At 34.8% G+C, this 20,853-nt stretch overlaps 1 pseudogene; it reads left to right on the top strand.

Moving 5' to 3' along the window:
* Window positions 1-9,011: 9,011 nt before the first annotated feature.
* LOC132605291 (peroxidase 22.3-like) lies at window positions 9,012-10,731 on the top strand (annotated as a pseudogene).
* Window positions 10,732-20,853: the final 10,122 nt, after the last annotated feature.

Here is a 20,853-nt window from a genome sequence, read left to right as displayed (position 1 = left end):
AATTATATTTGAGACCTGCGAGCTCGAGAAGTAGACGTTGGACATTAGATAGAGTTCAAGGTATGTGAGGCTAGTCCTTTCTTTCTATGGCATGAATCTTATAGCTTGACTCTCTTTTTATCCACGAGTTTCCTTAAGTTTCAGAAAATATGAGTCTATGTCCATAATTAGCCACACAACGTAATGAGTAAAGTATAGAAATCTCAATACTCATGTTGTGATGATCCTATGATGTTAATGATGTTATTTATTGCTTACACTCACCTTATATGCTAATTCCTTCAAGGTGAGGCAGGATGTCAATGAATGCTCCATAATGACGTCGGAAGCCACCGACCTTACGTCACTCCGATATAGTTATGGCTTTTGATTGGGCTCTTATGCATGCTTTATATATATACGTATGTATTTTCTCACACCGCGCCGCGCTATAGTCGGCCGGGCAGGCACGTAGATGTGCACACCACTATAGTGGGCAGCTTATACCCCGGACGCGGGAGGCCTGAACACAGGCTATGATTATCACACCGCTCCTACATGGACGGGCAGTTTATACATTATCACACCGTACCTATATGGACGGGCAGCTTATATATGTATACGTACATGACATGATAATGATTACGAGTAAGTCAGCATACATTATTTCAGTTTTATTTGATAGCCAGTATAGATTTCTCTATCTTGATGCCTCCTTATCTCATTGATGCCTTCATATTTCATTGATATATTGTTACTGTTTATGCCTCTCATACTCAGTACAATATTCGTACTGACGTCCATTTTCTTCGGACGCTGTGTTCATGCCCACAGGTAGACAGGGAGGTGAGCTTGATCCAGATTCTTAGTAGCTGTCAGCTGATTGAGAGCACTCCATTGTTCGGAGGTGCTTATGTTTATTCTTTTGGTTCCTTTATGTATTTTGCGCATGACGGAGCCTTGTTCCGTCTATATCTATAATATGTCAGTAGAGGCTCGTAGATGCGCAGCGTGGGTTAGATGGTCTCACAAGATTACTATGTTATATTTGTATATGTTATTTTGATGGCCTAAGGGGCACATGTATATAAAATCATTTGTGTTATCAAATGAAAAATGGTTGTCTTACGATTATGAGATTATGAATGATAAAAAAATGTAAAATGGTTATGACGAGTGAGGAAACGAGCGGTGCTCGGTGGTTAGCCCCGGGTACCCGTCGCGGCCCTAGTAGGGTCGTGACACTTATTTAAAACCAGAATAGGTTTTTACCACATTCTCAATTCAATTCATGTTTTTCCTCTTTATTTTCATCAAAATTCACCTACTTTTGGTGGAAACCTCATACCTTTCTTGATTCGTAAAGCTTCTGAAATTTTTCCTCCTCATACTTTTTGAAATACATAACAATCAAAGTTCCCCATCATTGTTTATTGCTAAAAAAAAAAGAAATCTTTTGCTTTTTCTCTTGCAAAAGTGTCCCAAATTCCTCAGCAAAATAAACACTATTCATTTCCGCTCTGTTCATAATTGGTTGTCTCAATTTCTACAAAATAAACACATATAAACACACAGTAAAATAATGCTAAACACAAATATGGACATGCTCTTTCTGAGTTTGTTATGTAATAAGCGAATGAATTGCCACTTAATAACGCTGAAAGACGTGTTGTTTCAGTAGAAGGTGATGGCTGGTATCCATCTGATATGGACCATATCCCACATCAGGACTTGAAATGTTGTCCCTTTTGAGTCTCTTTCGAAGTAAATTCTCTGGTCAAATCTGCATAACAATCAATAAAAATGCCACAGTTTTTTCAAGATTTGTAATCAAAATTTGTCAAGAAAATTGATGGCTTCTTACAAATCATCAATTTTTTGAACTAATCGGGAACTAAAAATCACAGAATATACGGCTAAAAGAAAAAATTAAAATGTTTATACTCTTTTGGGACAAAAGCAAAAGAAAAACAGCATGTGTACTCATTGTTACCTGTAACTTGATATAACTCTATGAAGCTGCAGCAAAGTTTTATTTACAAAGCAATCTTCAAGATGATGGCTGGTAACCATATCCTACCTTACGCATTGGAATGATACACGTCCCAGCAAGTTTATTTTCATCACCAAAATGATCAACACAATCAGATTCTAGGGCTTGAGATGAAAGATTATGCTTCATTTGTTTTATATAAATTCAAATCCTAGTAACTGCTGATTATAACTGGTTAAAGTAATTGGTTTATAATAATAACTGATTCTCTATTAACCGGTGCGCTAATAATTGGTTTATATTAATAACTGCTGCTCTCCAAATTTAAAAAAAAAATATCAATGTCAAATATATACTGTAAGTATTGATAAAAAAAGTGCACTGCTATTTTAGTTGCTAAAAAGGAGGAGCCATAAACGTGCTAAAAAGAAGGAGCCTTAAAAAAATGATTTTTGATGCCTACATTTTCGTGGAAATAAAATCTATATATATAAAAAAGGAGAGGTACAAGCAATGTGGTTAAGCCAAATGACAAGCTAATAACAAGCCACTTGGCAATTTTAAGACAAAGTTAATGAGAATTGTAATAAGACTTTTGAATTTGAATAAAAGATTAAAAAAATTGAATTTGAATGAAAGATTAAAAAAAATTAAATTTGAAATTAAAGATAAGACTCAATCTTCAAAAGTAGAGTAGATTTCAAACTCTAAACAACATCATAGTCGGATGTTTATCCCCTTTTTCTTTTTTCCGTCATCTATAGTAATACTTACATGACAGATACATATGAATCTCCCAAACAATATGGCAACCAATTCTCATAATTGTAATGATATCAATTTACTCAACACATTGTATTGATTTTTCTGAAACCAAATCGCATCCATAATATAAAAATAATATTATAAAAGTTCCATTACTTAAAATATAATTTTTTTATTCATAATTCAAAACCTTAGTGTAGAGATATAGGTAAATTCAAACCGAAACCGAATTTGATTTTATCTGTAAATCTCTTAGATAATTTTTTTTATCAAATTCAAAATATATTTGACTCAATATATGAGTTTTTAAATAGAAAGATAGAATTTTCTTATTTGAATTTAAAGCTAAAAGAAATTTTAATTTTAATTAAAAGATAAGATTCAAAATTTGAGTGTGGTTATTATATATTCCAAGACAATGACTTTCTCTAGCATCATTATCTCAAAGTGCAGTTAGTATTTTGATCCTCTTTTCTCCTGATCGTGCTTTATAACTTTTTTGATTTTGGCTTAGCTTCTATTTGTTTATGGGAATTGCATGAGGAATTCTAATGCATGGAATTGGACGTGAATCTAGAGCCATCTCCTCTTTAAAGGTATTCTATGTTTTTTGCTTTCGACATCGCCAGAAATCTTTATTCTTGAAAAACCATAAAGGTTTTATCTCAGAAACTTTACCATTTCTGCATATGTTTACTTTTGTTAATTTACAGACTGTTTACAACGTTGCTTTCTACAACTCGGTCAGTTAATTTATAGATCTTTTATCATTTCTGTATATGTTTCCATTTGTTAATCTTAACACTTCTATAAGTCTTATCTACTTCTTAAGGTATATTTATTTTTGAATTGCATAATTTGTGCTGCAAATTTGGCGTAAACTCAACTTTTATCTTTAAGAGGTGATAGTGCATGATGCTCAAAATTGTGCTCTTGATGAAGATTATGTGAATTGAAAAGTCTTTATAATGAGAAAGACTAAGAGGTATGATACATTTTTTTTTTTTTTTTTTGAATTTTCAATCAAATGTTTTGATATTCATTAAAAAAAAATGGTGATAGATAATTTGCTAATAGGCAAAGAAGCTGAAGAGACCCAAGTCCTTACACGCAAGGCAAGGCAAGGCAAGGCAAAATTCATGGCAATTTTGATCTTAAAAGAAATTGTTAGTCTCTATGTTTATGCATTTTAATTTGTCGATTCTTTTTTGTCATTATTGTAGGTTTTAAAGAGGTCATTGGCACTGATGAGGCTAGAAACGAAAAAGGTATTGTACCCCTACATGATGAAAGTGTGTTGTATAATTCTTTTAAACTTAGGTGTATAGATATTTATTCAAATCGTTTTTGACAGAATGAAAAGGTATCACAAAATTATTTTATATTTGTGAAAGTATAAATAACGAGACCTTTATACGTTCATTGCAGTAAGTTCTTGGCATCTATATATGGCTAAGATCATATAGTTTTGAGTGATTGAGATTTGGTTTTTATTGTCATCATAGATATCTTTAGAAAATTTATATGTTATTAACCACTAAATTAAAACTTATAAGCTTAAAGGACCGTCTCCAACATTGTCTAATCTAAAATGTCCTAGCAGGTGTGATAGTTTAGTGTTATTATCTACAGTGAAAATGGTGCAGACTAGCCATTTTTCAGGCCTGTAATTGAAAAGAGCAGCAATTTGTATATAATTGAAAAATAACCATTTTCAAAATTAAGTTGAAAGATGATAAAAAATCACATGACAATGTAATTATACCAATTATATGGATTAATACATTATTGACAAAGAAGGAATAAACAAATATAATTCAGGCTAAAATTTCAGTATAAAAGTACCGAAGGATAAGACTAAATATTTAAATTTAATATTAGATTTTTTTGACACACAATTAAAAGAGAGGCGCTTGCAATATGATTAAGTCAAGTGGCCAGCTAATAACATAACCACTTGGCAATTTTATGATAATGTTTATTATAAGTCATTGAGTTGTAATAGCGCATAATTAAAATTTAAATGAAAGAAATAGCACTTTAGAAAATTTAAACGGAAGAACGGTAAGGATATGGATTTTAAATTAGAGTTGATGAAGTGATAAAATAGTTTGAATTTGAAATATAGGATCGTACATCTTCTATTAATATTTTGAATTAATTGGTCAGATAGAACCTGAACCTAATCTTGCATCAGATTAAAAAGAAAAGGAAATAAGAAGGTAAAGAGCATTTGAATTATTGATGTAGTCTTCTTCCAATATTTATTTGATTTTATCACTTCTTTTAATATCTTCTTTTTCCATTTCTTCTCTTCGTCTAAGTTTAGTAGAACTGAAATTTTGAATTCTTAGAGATTTGATTTGTTTCAGTAGATTCGCATGATGCTACTCAAAAGTAATAGATTCTTTTCTGGAAGGTATACAAACTTGAAGAGTATCTGGTGAATAAAAATAGATCTGATTTCTTGAATTTTTTTTTATGAAAATGGATCTAATTTCTTGAAAATATTTTTATGATACACAACAAAGTTCAGTAAAGAAGCTTGCATGGACATCCTAATGGTAAGAAAATACGATTTGAAATATCTTCATTTTACACTGATGATATGAAGTACTATATGTTGCAGTATTTTAATGATAGGAAGTAGTTTGGGAAACGTCTACTTTATGTGATAATGTAAATATACGGTTTGCACATTATGAAGTTCGTAATATCAAGAGCTTTTGCAGGGTATGATGGTTCAAAGTTGAATAATATATTTATAAGTAATTTGCACAAGTTATACTCAAGAGCTTATGCTCCCTCAAAGTATCAAAGGTGACAAATCGATAACTTAAGAAATGATATACAGGTTGGTGACTACTTTACTTTGAGTACTATTAGCTAGATTAGTGTAACAGTACAAGTTTTGTTAGTTGTTTTAAATCTCAATTTTTTTTTTAATCATAGATGAGTTATCTATAAGTTATTCAGTATGGTTATTATCAACTTAATTTAAAATTTTGGCTAATTTTAATTTGTTCTTTTAGTACGTATGAGGCTCCTAAAATATACTCATCACTTTATTGCTTACCTTTACACATATGTGTTTGGTATGTGCTTACGTTTAGATTGACCAGTGATCCGTGCAACTGATAAATCAATAAGAACTATTCCTACTAAAGAAGCCTCCGAGATATATTGCATCAAATGATGTGATGCAAAAAAGTTACATTTGATTAAAAAGATAAAAGTATTTGAATTGAGTGAAAAAGTAATTTAGTTTGAAATTGAAAGATAAACAATTGGTGAATGGTAAGTTTAACCAATAAATTTTTTTGCAATCAATATAATAAATTTTTAAATATAGAAATGTATACATGGAAAAATATAGCTCGACACGTGGCAATATGGTATTGGAACACGTGGTAGTAGAAGGTGGAACATTGCAAGTTGTCTTATTTAATTCGAGTAACAAGCTCCGGAGACATCCGGAGCAAATCCACAAAGGCAAATTGCATCGGGTCATTAATAAGAGAATAACGTTATATGACCTGTCTAGATACGAAAGCGTTACAATCTAGAATTAAAGCTGCATTTATTATTCATTATTGTTTGTTAGGATTTAATCACAGTTTAAGAGCTGATGTATTTGCATTATAAAAAGAGCCTAACAACCCTTGAAAAGGCATCGAATAACAATCATTTATAATCATTTCTTTGAATTCGGTCTTTACAATTAGCTATTTTACTTATTCTTTTGCACCGGAATAGTTATCATTTTCTAAGAGCAGGAGCGAACATTTATTCCACCGGAGGAAACCCACGAAAGGATTTGCACCAAGGATCAATAGCTCAGGCTTAATTATTCTATTATTGCTTTTTTGACATCTTATATATTTTTTACTCGACCAATTTAATTATCATTGGCTTTATTTCATTCATTTATAACAAAACAAATTGCGTATCATTTAAATCACAAACAAATTTAACTGTTCTCTTTTTAGGGTAAACAAGAAACTTTTTCCATCAGGAGTAAAACAACTTAAGGACTAATCTATTTATATTCTAGACTACTTCAAATTGCAATTTCGAATAAAATATGACATTATTTTAATTATAGGTAAAATGTGAAATAAACAAATTAATTAAAGTATCATGTAGGAAAAAATGTACAGAGAGGGGGGATAGATAATGTAAGGATATTTATCATTTGAATTAAATTAAAAAAAAACTAAACAGATAATGTACAAAATATTTATTGATAAATTTGGACAATTCAAGAATTTCCTTATTGCTTACCATCAAAATATATATGATCATAATACTAACTATTTGAATATATGTAAGAAAGAAAGAAAAAGTTATGTGAGAAAGAACGAAAAAGTTACTCAACGATTGCTTAATTCGTTTCTTTTGGTTTATTGATATTTGTTATTGGATACACTATAATGAGAAACAAGATAACGATTCAAATTTCGTTAGAGCAAATATAATTTAATAGTTGAATAAGTTATATAGCAATTTGCAATTAATATTATTCTTTCATATCGGTCGCGCATCCGCGCGGTACGAAAACTAGTTTGCTATAAAGAAAGAGGCATAAACGTGTTTTATTGAATTTTAAAAATTGTAAAAGTTGGGATAACCATACAGAAGGCAAAATGGTGCAACTATTTCGGAGCACTCGCAACCAAACAACCGATTTTCAATTCAAATTCATTGTTATCCAAAATACTATTATTATTAATATTAATATTTATTTTGTATTTTGTACTTTTAAATTCTCTTTTTTTTTGTGATGATGACACTTGTCATCCCAACATTCTTTTGCCTCTCCTATTATATATAGATAGATGTTCAAGAGTCCTTAATTACTTTTACTTTAAATTATTAGGAAAGTATGCATTTATTTAATTAGTTATGTCTTCACACCATCAGGGGTTGACCCAACGTGTTGGGTGGGGCGACACGTGCCCCCCAACTTCGAAAAAAACCATATATATATATATATATATATATATATATATATATATATATATATATATATACATACACCTTGAAAAACTATGATATATTTTAAAAGGATCCCTCAAACATAATTGCAAAAGTAGTTCAGTTGGTAGGAGTGCCCTTGAGTGCTCACTAGTCACCACTCGAGATCAAATCTCGGCTCCAACACAATTTGTTTTTGCCTATATACTTGTATTTTCGCCACTGCTACGCTATTAGTGACCGGTCCGACACGGTATTATCCCTCAGTCGTCATTAATTTTTTTTTGCCGTGTATGTTAAGATAATGGTGCCCCCGCCGTCTTAAAATCCTGGGTCCGCCTCTGCACACCATCCCTCGTATTCGGCCCTAATTCTTTTTTCACGGGGTGGTGGTGAGACTTGAACTCAAGAACTATGCTTGCTCCGATATATACCATGCATGATGAAAGTATATGACCATCTCATTTGATAGTTAGATAGGGTACACTTAAAAAATTATTTCATCATGGCTTCAATAACTTCCTCATATAATATCAGCCTAAATAACGATTCTCGCAAATATTTTGGCAATATCCTCGTTGAAAATGGTTCTTATTCTTCAATTTCTCGTTATCTTAGTTACTAGCTCTCTTTAATTCATTTTTCCGATGACGTACAATATCAACAAAAGATAAGATATGTTTTTCAGTTCGAGCTTTAGAATTTGAGAACTTCTTAATAGGAAGCGAATTTAGATAGTTAGAGCAAATAAGTTATACTAACTCATAAAGCAGAAAAAGTGAAAAAGCACATAAAAGTCAGATGTCAAGAGGGAATATAGGATACGTATTTTTTTTTTCTTCTAAATAATTGAGAATATATTTTCTGGAGATAGAAAAAAATATTTTCCCCCAAAATCTAGTAGATAAAATCATATCAAGAAATTGGCTACGCCGCCCATGGAAAGAGAAAAATTCAATAAAATGCTTTATAATTGTCAATTCAAAATTGATATGGTTTTAATTTAGACGTTTCCTAAGTAGTGGGTTTGATTTTAATTTATCATAAACTAGAGACTCAGCCCATTCAAATTTGCATTAATAATAATTGACAAATTACCAAGTCTGAACATTTCGTGCATGAATTGGTACCACGGACCAAAATTTTTAAAAAATGGTCCTCTTAGAAATTGTCAAAGTGTGGCTCATTCTTGTGAGAGTTGCTAAACCTAGAACCATTGTCGTGTTACTGCAGTCAACATTTTTCTTACCTATAAATATAGCCTCATTTTACTCTTATCATCACAAAATCAGAAACATAGCAAAGCAGTGTATAACTTCATAGACTCTAGTAATTGTTTAAAAATATGGCTTCTCGTAGCTTCCACTTTCTTCAAGTGTTAGTCATGCTTTCTCTAGCAGGCATGGCATTTTCGGACTTGTCAGATGATTTTTACGATGATATTTGTCCCAAAGCTTTACCAACCATTAAACGGGTTGTTGAGGATGCAGTACGAAAAGAGAGGCGAATGGGTGGTTCTTTGCTACGTCTGCATTTTCATGATTGTTTCGTTAATGTGAGATTATTTTTCTCGTACTTAATGTTTTTCATTGCATCCTAATTTCTATTTGTGAAAGCATTTGAGTATTTAACCTAGAAACTTTGATGTCAGGAATGAAATAACATTACAACCTTTATAGGTTTAATAGAAAGTGGAGTAATTGCCAGTAGTTGCTTGAGATGCCATTACTAATATATTTCTTGTAAATGCAGGGTTGTGATGCTTCGATTCTCCTTGATCAAACGCCTACTATTGATAGTGAAAAGACTTCTCGTGCTAATAACAATTCTGCTAGAGGATTTGAAGTGATTGATAAAATCAAATCGGAGGTTGATAAAGTTTGTGGACGTCCAGTAGTATCTTGTGCAGATATCTTGACAGTTGCAGCACGTGACTCCGTAGTTGCCGTACGTATTACTACTTCTGTCTTAACATAAGCTAAATCTTTTTTTTTCTCTTGTCAATCTTTTCCCACCATATTTGATGTTTAGTTTACGGTCCATCGCTGTTCAAATTAATCAATAAAATCCATCAACTACATATTATTTAAAATTGATCAAGCTACAAGAAGAAAATTAAACTAGAATTCCTAAATTCAGATAGAAAAAACTAGATATTTTAAGTTCAACATGAAATAAAGAATTAGTATCAACATAAAGTTTGTTGATTTCGTCCACCTATTATATATGCTTTTGCTGCTAATGTTAGGAAACTTAAGTATAATCAAACTGAAGCTTTTTTATATGAACAGTTACATGGACCAAGCTGGGAAGTGAAACTAGGAAGAAGAGACTCCACTACAGCAAGTAGAACCGCGGCCAACAATAATATTCCAACTCCAGTGATGGACTTACCTGCACTTATCAACAACTTCAAGAAGCAAGGTTTGGATGAGGAAGACCTCGTCGCTCTCTCTGGTGGCCACACACTAGGGTTTGCTCAGTGTTTCACCTTCAGGAATCGCATCTACAACGAGACTAACATTGACTCCACCTTTGCAAGACAACGACAAGCTAATTGTCCACGTAGTGGAGGTAATTCCAACCTTGCTCCACTTGATCCAACTGCAGCTCTTTTCGACTCCAAATATTTTAGTAACTTAGTATCCAAGAAAGGGCTTCTACATTCCGATCAAGCACTGTTTAGTGGAGGAAAGACCGATGATCTCGGTTAAGACCTACAGTACAAACTTGATGACTTTCTCGAAAGATTTTGCCGAGTCTATGATTAAGATGGGTAATATCAAACCATTAACTGGGAAACAAGGCCAGATTCGTGTCAACTGCAGGAAGGTGAACTAAGCAGTGCTGGTGATGCTGATGCTGATGAAATCAAGTGTTTCAGGAATGTGCTTATTTTCAATTGTAATTGTGATGTTTGCTCAATTGGATTCCTATAATAGGTCAATTTTTATTGGCGACCCTTGAAAGTTGTGTGGTAATTTCAAATTTGTTTTTCCAAGAATTTGAATCTTCTTGTTTCATTTGGGGACTTTTTTTTTAATTTTTCCGGTGTATGGTGGTGTTACCTTTGCATATCGCCAAAATTTATAGTTAGAGGTGGATTAGATGTCCTTACCTCAATTACAACACATGGAGGGATTATAATCCGAAATAAGAATGACTATACAACTTAACTATACAAATGTATATAAAACAAGGTGAAAGTGTCCAGTGACATTAAGACCAAAAAATCTTCTTCAGCACCCAAATCGGAACTTTATCTTCTAATGCAAAAAGTACTATTCTTCCTCTGTTTATATATGCACGACTTAAAGGGACCATTTGACTCTGGTCCAACGATAAGGTTTAGCAGTTGTAGAGGGTAAATAAGAAATTCAGAGGATCATCATTCGCCATTGGTAATACCTCATTTAGCGAGTGCATCCGCGCCTTGATAAGCTTCGCGATAGCAATATTGTTAAACTCACAATGAATGTTCCTGGCCATATCTTGAATTAGATTTATAAGATCTTTCATCTGTAAAGGAATGTTGAAATTACCTTTGATTATTTCCACCACAACCTGGGAGTCACATTCTAGGATAATGTTGTTATAGCTAGCCATTCTGATTAGCACAGTCCATCCCATTTATGCTACTTTTGCTTCAGTCATATTACTAGAATTTAGCCCAAAAGAAGCAGCAATCATTTTGCCCCTGTGGTCTCTGCAAATTCCTCCAATTACAGCTTCATGGAAGAATTTCATTCGGGGATTACTATCTTCAAGGCTGTTTGACAAATACTCCACCCGTTTCATTTTACTTGACCTCTATACTAATATATATATGTTTTACTTGTCCATTTTAGCAAATCAAGAGAGTTTTATTACTTTTTTCTCATACTGCCCTTAGTATTAACTAACCACATAAAGTTCTAGTAGTCAAATTTAGAGTTCCAAAGCATTATTGATAAGGTTAGTTTAGTAAAATACACTTCGAATAAAAGCTCTCTTAAGGAGTGTGCCAAATCAATATGAATCAAGTAAAATGAAATGGAGAAAGTAGATTATAAAGCAAATTAATTGCGCCGCGCACACGCTAGTAGTTCCAATGGGACCATGCTGTGCTCAACAACTTCATGATAACAAGCACTAAATTTGGGATTGTAATTACTATATTCGTCATGAACAAGCTAATGCGAGCAGTAATGCCAACAGCGTTAATTGTAATGATGCATAATATATAAATAAATAAATTCAGTGTTTAATAAAAAAAAAAGTAGTAAGTAAATTGCTGTTGAATGTAGATAGGTTTATCTTACGTACTTAATCCAATTGTATTTGTGTATTCCTATTTCCTACTTATTGAAGAACCTGGTTCTTCAACTTCAGAATTAAGTGACACACAATTACACAATATAATGTAAAATAAAGAACACATTTGATTTTACGTGGAAAATCTCCTTACTCAATAGAGTAAAACCACGAACTACGACCTGTAAAGCTTCAATTCATTAAACAATAAAAGACAGTTTTAGGTTACAACTCAATAACTAAAGGGACTAAATCACGGATGAATTGGCTAAATGGAGTATTGATATGATCCCAATTGACACAAATCCCTCAAGACTTTTCACACGTAGCCAAGCAAAGGAACTCCAACTACTCCAAGCCATGTTCATGAGGAGAGGAGCGCTGGAAGAGCTTGAAGAGAGGATTTCAAGAGTCTACAACATTTGGGAGATAGCTTAGGAGGATCTTGAAGAGGCTACCTCAAAAAGTGGCTAGAAATGCAATTCACGGCTAAAAGATGCAAACCTTGGTCTAGAATTCAATTCAAGGCTAAGGATGCAAATTAAGGTCATAATTGCAAGCATTGGACAATTGGAGCATTGAAGACCCATGTTGGGGTTATTTTCGCAAAGAGCCACTTTAGGGCCTTTGTTGTAATGTCAAGACTATAAATAGGACACTTCGTCTTCATTCGCTCTTTAGCTTGAATATTGATGAAAAACTCATTTTGGGAGATTGTTTAGTTATCTTAATATAAATTGTTTGGTTGCTTCTAAGTGATTTCTTAGTTGCTAATTGAATTGCATTTCCATTGAGTTCATAGTGCATTGCTCATTTGTGGATTTCATTTGGGTAATTCATTGAATTCAAATAGGTTAGGTTCCTTGGTTGAATCCAATTAGGAGGGTTTAGGTTTAGAACACCTATGTTTACCTATAGAATTCATTACTAAGTGGGTCTAACTTCTATCTTCTAATTTCCCATCCCCAATTCTTCGTCTATCCTTTTATTTCCTTTTTGTTGTTTTTGAATTTCTCAGAGTTTCAATTAGGTTTCTATCATTTGGTATCAAAGCAAGGTAGAGGAAGTGCTTCATCAATTCTTCAATCCTTGATCTAGAAAAGTAAAAAAAAAAAAAATCGAAAATCATGGTTATGTTGTTTTGTTGTTGGATTTGAGGTTAGAATTGAGTTTGTTACTATCAACAACCTCTAAATCCGAAATTGCAACCGATTCGGTTAAGTTTGGAGTGAATCACCGTTGTTGAACTTTGAAGCTATGAAGAACTCAAAGAAATTGAAAAGTAGGTCTTGTGATTCGGTTGAAATTGAAGGCTAAAACCTAGTGGACTTTGTTCTCCATATGAAAGGGAACTTAGATCCGAAATTTGAGCGAATTTCGAGTTGAATTGAAGATAGTTGAATTTTTGAATTGTTCTTGTGTTCTTGAGGTTGTTCATATCTTCAAAGGAAGAAGGTGACCTAAGAAGAGTGTTGATCTTCAAATTTTTGGTCAAGAGGTCAAAAGGTGTTAAATAGGTCCAAAAAGGGAAAATACTAAGTTTGGAGGGGTCCCACATCATCAAAAATCAGAATAATCAGCACAAAAATCTAGGAAAAATGTCAAAGGAGGATGTGCATTGAGCGTGCTTGGCGCAACCATCGCACGGTGGAGCTTGTGCTCTAGTTGTACGATCGCGCGAGGAGAAATTTTTTTTCGCAAAATCTTAGAAAAATCAGAGCGCATGTTGTACACATTCAGAGAGGGGTGTTTTGTGCGCTGATTCCGCGACGAACACCCAATGCGTGACCATCAGAAAATTTGTCAGAAACAGAGAGGGGTGTTTTGTGCGCTGCTTACGCGACGCACAACCAATACACGACCATCAGAAAATTTGTCTAACTGTAAAAAACGGTTTGATTCTTTCTTAACTTCGTTCTTATTAGTTGCTAATTAGTTCTTACGTCCGAATTTCATTTTTTGCCAATTTCTTTCTAGCTTTTCTCTTTTAACTTCGTTGATAACTTTTTGATTCAAGTACGTTTGTTTTTGAGTCGTCCTTCTTTCATCTAAACAAGAATCTATTCTTTTACAAAGTGTAAGCAACTGTGTGAATTTGATTGGTTACATGATTCATCAACAACTTAGAAAGAGCACGGAGTGTGGTAAGGTTGATAGATTATTACGAGTAACGTGAGGCTTTTATCACTAACGTTGTTTGCTAGTTTTGCAGGTCATAATGTCTAATCAAGGAGATCGAACTCAAGAAGGGAAGAACCATCATACTTGGTGAGTTCGATGAACATGATCATTAGTCAATTGTCGACATTAACGGCGAATGTGGGTGGATTGACAGCGAGGATAGATAATTTGGAGGCGAAGGTGGTCCAAGTTGAATCCTCAAGTAGAGTGGACACTCCTCAATCTCAAGTTGAAGGGGATTTGGGCAAAAGCGAGGAAACTACTCCAACCATTACACCCGGGCAAATACAAGCATTGTGCTTCCCACCTACCACTTCTGTCACGTCCCGAACCATGGCCTGGGCGTAACACGACACTCGGTGCCTGACTACATGTGACCGAGCGAACCACATGGCTTACTGAATCATCATGAGGCATACATGAGCGAAAATATATTGTGAAACATGATGGACTTTAAGAAAAACATATGAAGCCATAATAATTATAAAATACTTGTTTTAAAAACAAGAACGCGGATAATACCATAACTGAGCCAAAATGGCTAACCGATTCTGAAAGTCTAACATGACATAACTGACTTGTCTAGTCTATGAAACCTCTAGCATGAGTCTGAACATAAAATGTACTTGCTGGGACAAGGCCCCCAACATACCTTAGTTGCATAACTAATCATAAAACAAAAGTTGACTAAACCCCGAATGAGATGGGGTTCACCAATAACCTGATACGAATGCTGTCCTACTGAGCCGATGTGTCAGCCTGTATATCAGTACCTGCGTCGTGAAATGCAGGTCCCCGGGCAATAAAAGGGGACGTCAGCACATTGAATGTACTGGTATGTAAAGCAACTGAAAGAAATAACATGGGACATGGAATGACATGATAAGAACTGAAACTGAAAACCTGGACATGAACATGAGCATGAGCATGAGTACATATATATATATATAACATAAGTAAAACATGATGAGTAGGGAGAGCATTTCATAAACCGACAACATGATATCACCACGTGGATACGTGGAGTCTGGTACCTCGCCGGACCAGTAGAGCCCCTATACCTTGCCAGGGTATAAGGTGGTAACGTGCCTGATGGATCCATTTAGTGTAAAATTAAGGTATCTGAGCCTTCTCGGTAATTCGTGCATCTCCCAAAAACATGAACATAATATAGTTGGCTAAGAAGCCCATGACTTTCGTGAATTAACTTGTACTTGTCTTGTAATCATGATTTCACGAAATAACTTGTAAACATGGTTTCATGAAATAGCTTGTAAATATGGTTTCATGGAATAACTTGTAAACATATTCTTGATTCATGAGTAATAACAATAGTTCATAATCATATATATGTAATTGACTTGAAAACATGCTTGTTGTTACACCTCAGAAAAAAAAAAATTGAGTCCATGAAATAATTCTGCGGATGAACAGTAACACGGGAACAGTAGACGCGGATGAATAGTAACACGAGAACAGTAGACGCGGATGAACAGTACTCGGTGAACAATAAAAATCTGGAAAGTAAAAACCGAAAAATCTGATTTTTTTTCTTCATTTTTACCTCTCTCTCTCACCCTAAACTCTCTCTAAACCCTCCCAAACCCTCCTAAAATCTCTCTAAATTTTTCAAGTTGAAGTCCTCCAAATCAAACCAAGATTTCATCTTAGGAATTGGAAACTAGTTAAGAAAGGATTATAGTATTTGGTGCTTGATGTGTGGCTGATTATTGAAGCTTGGAGCTAGGATTTTAGTTGAGTATTCTGGGCAATAAGGTATGTAATATACTCTATTCTTGTTAATTAAGTTATTCATGGGAGAATTCCCTAGTTTAAAGTGAAGGGAATTATGTTATGAAGTCATAGATTAGTTGGTTGATATGATTGCCTTGAGGGTTATTTTTGATTGGAACTTTGAGAGATTTCTAGGTGCTTATATTGCTATATGAGGTTGTTGATATTGTTGTTGATGTTGTTCTTGAATTTGGAAGAATAAAGTGTATAAAGATATTGTATACAAAGCGTATACCGGGCTGTTTTATGTAATTTTCGTGGCTGTTTTGTGACAATATTTTGGAGCTGTTTTATGTAATTTTTGTGGTTATTTTGTGACTATATTTTGGAGCTGTTTGGTATAATATTTGTGGTTGTTTTGCGATGATATTTTGGGGACTGTTTTATGGTCGTTATAGACTGTTTTGAGGGCTGGAATATCGGAGGATTGGCTGTAGTTGCTGTTGTTATATTATGGATATACGGAAATAAAGAAGTGTATACAAGCATTGGCATCCGAATGTATATTGGGCTGTTTTGGGAGTAATTTAAGAATGGATTTAAGTCTAGTTTGATATGAAATTGTTGGTATTGTTGTTGTTGGTATTTTGATTGACGTTTGGCTAAGTTGGAATTTCGAGGATTGTTAAGTTTACAGGGGAAATGCTGCCCAATTTTCTCTAGAATTTACGACGCGTTCTTATAGTCGATTAACTAATGTTAATACAAATTCTCCCGTGAAGGTAACGACGTGACATTGGGGGAGAGAAAGTGAACGACAACGTAGCTAAACGACAAAGGTATGTGAGGCTAGTCCTTTCTTTCTAATGGCATGAATCCTATAGCATAAGTTCTTTTCCTCTTCATGAGTTCCTATTTTCCGGAAAGCTAGAAGCCTAAGTCCATAAATGTCTATATAAGATAAGAGATAAGAGATATGATATGATGATGCCATATTGATAATGATGCTATTTATTTCTTACACTCACCTTATGTACAAATTCCTTCAAGGTGAGGCAGAATGTCAATAATTACTCCATAATGAAATCGGGGGATCACGACCTTACGCCACCCCGACAGAGTATAGTTGATCTTGAGTCTTATGCATGTACTATGATAAGCATATTATGATAAACATATTATTACAAGTATTTTTTTATGAGCATGTCATGATCATATTACACCGCGCCTAGTTGGCCGGGCAGTCACCGCCAAGGCGGGCAGCTATACGGATACACCATGACCCTTTTGGGCATGGGCAGACACCACTAGTGGGCGGCATGAGACGGTACCCCGGACGCGGGAGGCCTGGACGCGGGCTAATGTTATTGATTATCACACCGTTCCGATATGGACGGGCAGCTTGCATATTATGCATATATGAAATTATGATGAGTATGAGTAAGACAGCATGCATTACTTCTTTTATGATTGTCATTCAGATTCAGATGTTTCATATTGATGATCACATTATATTATCACTGTCTTTCTTTATTATTTATGCCTCTCATACTCAGTACAATGTTCGTACTGACGTCCGTTTTCTTTGGACGCTGTGTTCATGCCCACAAGTAGACAGGGAGGTGAGCTTGGTCCAGACCCTTAGTAGCTGTCAGCTGATTGAGAGCACTCCATTGTCCGGAGGTGCTTATGATTCTTCTTTGTTATATATGCATATTTTGGACACGAGGGAGTCTTGTTCCGTCTATATGTTTAGTATGTCAGTAGAGGCTCGTAGATACGCAGTGTGGGTCAGATGGTCTCACAAGATGTTATTATTATTATGTATATATTATTTTGATGACCGAGAGGCAAATGTATATAAGTATTTATGTTTCTTATAAAATATGATTTTCCTACAATTCGTGTATAAAATTGGTAAAAGGGCATTAAATGAGTAAGATGAGTATTAGAACGAGTGGTGCTCGGTGGCTAGCCCCGGGTACCCGTCACGGCCCCTAGCTGGGTCGTGACACTTGTAACTTGCAAAATAAAATCATAAAGTTTCATATGAACATAATGAGAACTGTTACACCTTGGAAAATTTCTCGCCACCAAGGTCGTAGCCAGCTTAGTATAGGCCGGAGAAAGAGCAAGTTATGTGAGGATTAAGTATAAAGGTTATAGTATAAGAGTGTAATAATGGCATACATATCACATTTGGGAGACCATATAGGTTGAATTGGTTCATATGTCAATTGCCGAAAAGCTCTCGTTGTGGTAAGCCAGGTGGGGCCCACACGTAAATGTTTTTATAAGGGACATATGAAGATGTATATGAGTAGTACATGGAATGCTGAGCAAGTCCTAAGAAGGACCCATAAGCCAAATATGGGCATAAGCCATCCAAAAGGGGCGATTTAAGGAAACATTTTCGGGTGATCTGATTTGGAGGGGCCAAAACACTATTATAAAATTGGAATTTGGGAAAACCACCAAAGGATGCAAGTTGTATATTATTGAAATAGCTTTCTAACCATATGTCGTGGGCCCTCACAGCTTATCGGGATCAAAAGTTATGGGCATTATACGACAGACTGTCTGAGCAGAGAAGTTCTACGGACCATTTGACGGTCCGTAGAAATTTTTGACGAACCGTAAAACATTTTTACGGTCCGTAAAATGGACCCAGACCAGCGTAAAACGGTCACAGAAACTCATATTTTGCTGGGCAATTTTACGGTCCGTAAAAATGGGCGTAGAGTTGCCCGAAGGATTAGATTTCAAGCTTTTAAAAAGAGGACCCAAGTTCATAAATTCATTTCATTTTCCACACCACTTCTCTCTAAGAACCCTATAGAACCCTCTCAACATTTCATCCACAAGAAAAATCAAAGGGAACCAAGATTAACAACATCAAATTCATGAACCCAAGTGTGTGAAACTCAAGTAGGATTCATCTTCTTCAAGAAAATCCTAAGGAAGGTGAAAAAGGGTTTTGGTGATAAAGGGAGGATTCAACTCTAAGCTTGTTCCACCATCATCTAAGGTATGTTTCATGGTTTTATTGTGCTATTTAAGGTATTGTAAAGCTAAGATGCTTGGATTGTAGAAAAACATGGAAAATGAGTTTTGGAAGGATGAGTAGTGTCACTATTGAATGGTAGTTGAATGAAACCATGAACGTTGATATGTTGTGATCATGAGTATGCTATAAATGATGTTTAGACCATGAAATGAGTGTGATGTATGAGAAGAATGTGACGATAAGCTAAAACCACTAAATGTGGAGAAATTGGAGGAAATTGGTGGATTTTGCTAAATGTATATAAATGATGATTGTTGGTTTCTATATTATGATTATGGTTGTGAATGTTTGGGAGCTGAAACAGAATATGGGAAAATTTGTAGAAACAAAGGAAATGCTGCCCAATTTTCCCTAAAAATAGTAGTCCGTTCTTATAATTGCTTAGCTAACGACGACATGAATTCTCTTGAAGGTATACATGAGTGCATTAAAGGAGAACAAGCAAGCGATAGAATAGTTAAACGTAAAAGGTATGTGAGGCTAGTCCTTTCTTTCTATGGCATGAATCCGATGGTATGATTCTCCTTTCTTTACATGAATTCTTTATATATACCCCTGAAAGTCAAGAGTCTATGATCATGAATAGCTATATGAGGTAAGAGATATGATATGAGTACAATAATGATAAGCTTGAGTCTAAAGATTCTAGAGTTCATGCTATGACGTTCCTATAACGCTAATGATGTCGTATGTTGTATACACTCACCTCATGCATTGTTCCCTCCGAGGTGAGGCAGAATACCATTAAGTTAAGTATGTCTTCTATTGTATACACTCACCTTATGTATTGTCCCTCAAGGTGAGGTAGAACATTATTAAGTTACAGATGTCCGTTATGGCATACACTCACCTTATACACTACTTCCTTCATGGTGAGGCAGAATACTTATAGATGTCCATAATAAAGTCGGGGGATCACGACCCTACGTCACCCCTACAAAGTATAGTTGTCCTTGAGTTCTTACGCATGTATTATGATGAGTATATAATGATGAGCATATTATGATGATGATATTACACCGCTCCTATATGGGCGGGCAGACATACACACCACTATAGTGGGCAGCTTATACCCCGGACGCGGGAGGCCTGGACGCAGGCTATGATTATCACACCGCTCCTACATGGACGGACAGCTTATACATTATCACACCGTACCTATATGGACGAGTAGCTTATACACTATTGCAATATATGCTATAATGATGGATATGAAGTAAGTCAGCATGTGCTATTTCTTTTATAAGTGACAGTCATATACAGTTGCTCCTTATTGATGCTTCATTTATCTTATTGACGTATTTTCACTGTTATGCCTTACATACTCAGTACAATATTCGTACTGACGTCCGTTTTCTTTGGATGCTGTGTTCATGCCCACAGGTAGACAGGGAGACGGTGCAGACTTATAGGAGCTATCAACAAAATTTCAGGAGCACTCCATTATTCCGGAGGTGCTAATCGGGTTTATACTTTTGTGTATATATACATGTATATATATTTTGGGCATGACGGGGTCTTGTCCCGTCCTTATGTTTAGCACTCCAGTAGAGGCTCGTAGATATGCAGTGTGGGTTAGATGGTCTCACGAGATGCTATTTAGTATAAATGTTATTTTGATAGCCAAGAGGCATATATATAAGTATTTATGTTTTATATGAAATATGATTTTCCTACGATTTGAGTATAAAAGTAATAAAAGAGCATGAAATGAGTATGATGAGACATAGAACGAGTGGTGCTCGGTGGTTAGCCCCGGGTACCCGTCGCGGCCCCTAGCTGGGTCGTGACAAGAACGCATGAGGAAGAATTCATGATTCATGGATTAAGCTAGGGTTCCTAATAACCGTAATGGAAGATTAGG

Source organism: Lycium barbarum, chromosome 8 (genome assembly GCF_019175385.1).
Source record: "Lycium barbarum isolate Lr01 chromosome 8, ASM1917538v2, whole genome shotgun sequence".
NCBI classification, from domain to species: domain Eukaryota; kingdom Viridiplantae; phylum Streptophyta; class Magnoliopsida; order Solanales; family Solanaceae; genus Lycium; species Lycium barbarum.
Note: the sequence above shows the minus strand (reverse complement) of the source record. Positions and strands in the feature narration are given on the sequence as shown.